This window comes from Cupressus sempervirens, chromosome 2 (genome assembly GCF_028749045.1).
Source record: "Cupressus sempervirens isolate cs-2001-9-10 chromosome 2, ASM2874904v1, whole genome shotgun sequence".
NCBI lineage: Eukaryota > Viridiplantae > Streptophyta > Pinopsida > Cupressales > Cupressaceae > Cupressus > Cupressus sempervirens.
Genome location: NC_143119.1, coordinates 332415590 through 332420689, shown reverse-complemented (window position 1 = coordinate 332420689; position 5100 = coordinate 332415590). Strand labels below are relative to the sequence as shown.

Genomic DNA, 5100 nt, shown 5'->3' with positions numbered 1-5100 from the left:
AGAACATGCTAAAATAACACTATTAACAAGTAAATCAATGAACCATGTATATAAAATATATTAATAATGAAATTGCACTAGTATCAAAAGTAATTCACAAGACAAAATGAATAGGAATAGCAATTTTTTAAAGTGATAAAAAAACAAATGAATAATGCGGCATTTCCTAGAGAAACTACAACTTTCATTCTAGCACAACAGAAAGTGATGGATAAATTGATGATAGACTCAACCCACATGAAAAATATTGACTTGCAAAATAATAAAATAAAAACCCCTCTAAAGAAAGTTATGTGCACAAAACTAAATAACCACATGCACTTGAGAGCATTGAAAGTGGTCTAGATATTGACAACAATAGAAATAAAAGAATGTATATAAAAAGCTTAGCTCAAATAGGAAATAACATATAACACCGATATATGAACAACAGAATCATTAAAATTTGACAAAGTAACTTAGCATCTAAGTCTAGTACAAGGGTTATAGGTGGCCTTTGCCTTGCTTGTTTGGGTAACAATATGGGTCAATATGGAGAAACCACTTTCGAGAGATCAGACAAACTTTTGATGAATAAATATGCATCAAAATCATCAAGTTCATCAGAGGTGCTTGAGTCATTTCTATCATTAACACCATATTCTAAAGACTTTGTCTGTTAAATTGCAAGGAACAAGCATGCCCCATCTGAGTTAAGGAAATATTCAATACATATAGTGTCATATGTATCATCAGATGTTGCATTTTCATCCACAAGAGGCCATACAATGCAATTGTCGATGACATAAAATGCTTGTGATTGAATAAATTCATCTTCAGGAAAGCTTGCTATATTTGTGAAAGAATCATGCACTGTTGTAGTTGCATCAGTATACACCCTAAACATAGATGTGTCTTTAAATACATTTAGAGATGAATAAAAAGTAGAGGAAGTCATGTAGTTCTCTTCAGATGCAGCATTATCATTGTCTTGTGTGTTGTCTACTATATCAATTCACTTATCATCAGCCTCACATTCATCAACTACAAAAAGAAAAGTGTTAATGAGTTAAATATTCAATGACCTGCCCATTTCTTCTAAATATTTAGATATTTAAATCGTTCCATGAAATCTAAGAATTTATATATAAAAAGTTAAAGAATCTGAAAGTATGAAAATTTGAAAAAGATGTATGTGAACTTTGGTACAAAAGATTGGAAAAATGGATTTCTTTGGAACACAATAAAAAAAATTAACAGAAACAAGAGCTATTAGAAATCCCTTTAAAATGGATTGGAAAAAGGCAACCAATTTTGATGGTAAAGAAGAGAAGTAAAGTATGTCACACAATTATCATACAAGAAGAAACAAAAAGAAAGCATTTCATGGTCATGGTTATGTAATACAAGGTTTCTCTTGACCCTTCAAATTTATATTTTAATGGTTAATCATTATCATAGATCTATGGTATATGTCCACAATGTCTACCTATTTGTAGATTTGGTTCCTAACTCGAGGACTACCCAAGTTTGACATCACTTATCCACAATGCATGCAATCATTTATCCAAGTTAAGATGATGCCAAAAAACATGTAAAAAGATAAGGCTGTGTAAAATATAACACATTTGACATGTCACCATTTAAGGTTTTGTATAGTATGATCCTCTCTTGTTGCATTGTTGATCAAATCTTGTCCATGATTTCAATAAAAGGAACCAAGAATGACAATGACTAAAGAAAATCCACAAAGTGTGACAGGATGAAATCCTAACAAGATCAAACTTTGGTTAAAACCTATGTTTTGGAGATGTTACAAGTGGCAGAAATGTCAGGCAATTGTTGTAAGTTGTAACTGTTTAATTTTATATAATGAATATAAACATTGACAATGAAATTGAAAACAATTATACTTAGTTGATTAGATAGTCAGCTTTTGATTCAGCCAAAATGTTATGTACAAGAGTAAACTTGCTGTAATATAGGTTAAAACAAGATGTAGATGATTGGTTTACTTTTGAATGATAATCTTATAAGCTTAAGTATCTCAAGCTAACTTCAATGTCAATCTTAAACTATGACCCAATTTTGAGGTGACTTGCACATACCCTTGAGCAATAAAAAGCTTGCAAAATACCTCCCATGTCTTGCACTAGAAGAAAGTAGATGTTATCTTGGTTCCTAAAACAACATTTTTAGTGGTAGAGAAACCAAATTCTATACCTGTAGAAGGATCACTTCAAAATGAATGGAAAGGACTAGAAATACAGCAACCCCGAGCACTAAACTAGTCAAATCAGTTTAGGTACACATTATTAGCTCATTAATTAATTTTAGTTTTGAGAGGTAAATGGAGATTTTTTGGGTTCTTAACTTTTATGTTGATATTTATTTGTATTTTAAGTAAAAAGAGTGACATACGATGTCTATTATACCATTCTCTTAGTTCAATTTTTTTTTTAAATTATGTGAAAATTACATCTTTCACATGGATAAAAGTACAAGTGATAAATTAAATTAAGCCATTAGGCTTTAGAAATATATTAATGATTTTGGATTTATGTGGTTGTGCATAGGCATATGACAACTATGCCTCAACCATGGCATCATCTAAACTTATCTAGTAGGTAGTTCTGGCTTGAACTTGTGTCTATACCTACATCAAAATATATCTTGCCTCTTTATGAACTTTCACATAAGCTATCTAGTAGCACTAGAGTTTTCATTTTTAACCAATTTTGGGGAAAGGGACTTTAGGGAGATTACTTCCGATAGCTACAGTTTCATGTTTTTCCAGTAATTATAAATTTTTGTTTTGCAGAAGTGACATATTTTGCATGAAAATATTCCACACATTAGCTGAATTCAGATGTTTTTAGATTCCTCCACTTGTGTCATATTCTTTTTAGTTTCATCTTTCGTGAGGCTTGCAAAATATTACCACAATCTTTGAAGTAAGGCTCATAACATGCATATATGCATATCCACAAATTGAACAATGAACCTTCTAAAACTAAAGCAAGAGTATTTGTATTCCTATTATGATATTATCCATTCTTTTCACATGTATGATGTAGTTATATTACCATTGTATTGAGTTATATTTAACAAACAATGTGCCTTAAAACATTTGCCATCGGCATGTCATCTAATTATTTTTAGTTTTTATTATTTAAATATTGATCAAAACAAAAATTAATAATAGCATTATGATACACATATTCCATAGGTATTTATCTAAGTTCCAACTAAAAAAATTCTTTAAGTTAATAATAACTGACCTTATTATAATAAGGAAGGTTATCAAAGGGGAAGGTTTCCAACATACCACCACTGGCATAGTTAGCTGAGGCTTCATCATTAGGCATATGACGAATATGTGAAAATTGGGTCTCAACCATAGATTGATGTGTTGTATGCATGTATAACTATACAAAGAGATAATATTTTTCTTATTTAAAAATAGGAAATGGATCCAAAATGACAACTCCTACATTTATTTCTATTGGCAGATTTAGAAAAAAAACAAATTAAGTTCAGCAATATTCACAACTTTTTGCCAAAAAGTAATGTTCACTTTGAATGCAGATACATATGAAAAGACAATCCTAACCTAAGGTGACCTTCAATTTTTTGTCTTCTCAATGGCTATCGCTAAGCCACAACATCTAACTATTAATTAGCAAAAAGCATAGGCAAAATTCCAATACAACAATAATCTATTCTAGTCTATAATAATGTTTTATTTAGCTATTAGAAAAGTCAAATTCCTAATTTTATTTTTTTTAACTTTCAAACTCAAAAATCATTTAGGAGAAGCTTGCCCATAAATAGAACTATCATTACAACAATTTGAAACTTAACAGTATTCTCTGAGAATGAGAATGTATTATAGCCTCTCCTCAAATATTAAAGTTGTAGTTCTAAGACAATTATTTCACAATCCCAACTATATCAACTAAATCTAAAACATATTACTTCTGAAGTCTTTATTTAGAAACCTTACATAATCAAATGACTCTCAAGATATTGATAGTTTATGGCACATTAATCAAGAAGAAAATGGTTCTACAAGCAATGCAATCAAGCATTATACAACCTATTGATCATTGCAAGAGTCATTTGCCATAGAAAATGCAAGTCTTAGATCTTGAGTTTGACAGTCATCATCAGCTAACTCTCTTTTATAGTTGGTATCCTTGACTCATTTTCCTCCAACATATTCTAACTGGTCATTGCATGACTTGGTGAAATGCAAACTGAAACATAATTAGGATACTAGTCTAGGCTTTTGACAACTTCAGTTGGTATTACTTAATGGCAATGAGATGGAAGGACAAGTCCTTGAGGCTTTGTATGTCATTTAATGATGGATCCATCATCTCAAAACACACTAGAGCAATCAATCTTGAAACATTGCATGATTTGTGTTTTAGTAGTTCTACGCATATCAATGCATGAATCAATAGAAGTGGCTATATTAAAAGGCATCTCAAATAGCTAGTTATTCCCTCTTTGTAATTGGGTGTGAAAAGTAGGAAATGATGATTATAGAGGTGCACTCCACATTGAGTATGGTTTGTGTCATGGTAAGTGCTTAGTCATTGCAGTCAAATTTATTGTAGTACACCTTAGGAATGTCCCCCTTGGTCAACTAGCACTATAAGAGGAGGTCCTACCCTCCTCAATAATTGGTCCTAAAGGGCACTACTTGGTCACAATGTGGTAGGTTTTGGCCCTAAGTTTGACATCCTAAGCACTCAAGAAGAGACCTACCTTAAGAGATTTGGTACAAATTCCCTCAACCCTCCTCGGGTTACTACCAAAAAATCCCCACTCTAGTTCAATAAGCTTCTTTATGATCAACATTATATGATCCTTAGGTTTAGAAATAGTTGTTAGCTAGTGCTTATAGTCAAAATGATGAAGACAGATTTCAGTGTGTCTCTGTCAGATTACTCTAACAGAATAAATTAATCTATGTAATAAAGTTAACAAGATAGAATGTAGAACAAGTATTATTTAGATAGCAACATGCAAGAAGGTAGGTATGAGAAATTAATTTAATATTTCTCACTTATTATGGAGATGCTGAAAAGACTAAAGAGGTATAAAAGTAAA

General features: G+C 31.2%; 1 pseudogene; it reads right to left on the bottom strand.

The window, feature by feature from the left end:
* Nucleotides 1-391: 391 nt before the first annotated feature.
* On the bottom strand, nt 392-4428 carry LOC149572465 (uncharacterized; annotated as a pseudogene).
* Between the last annotated feature and the right edge of the window lie 672 nt (nt 4429-5100).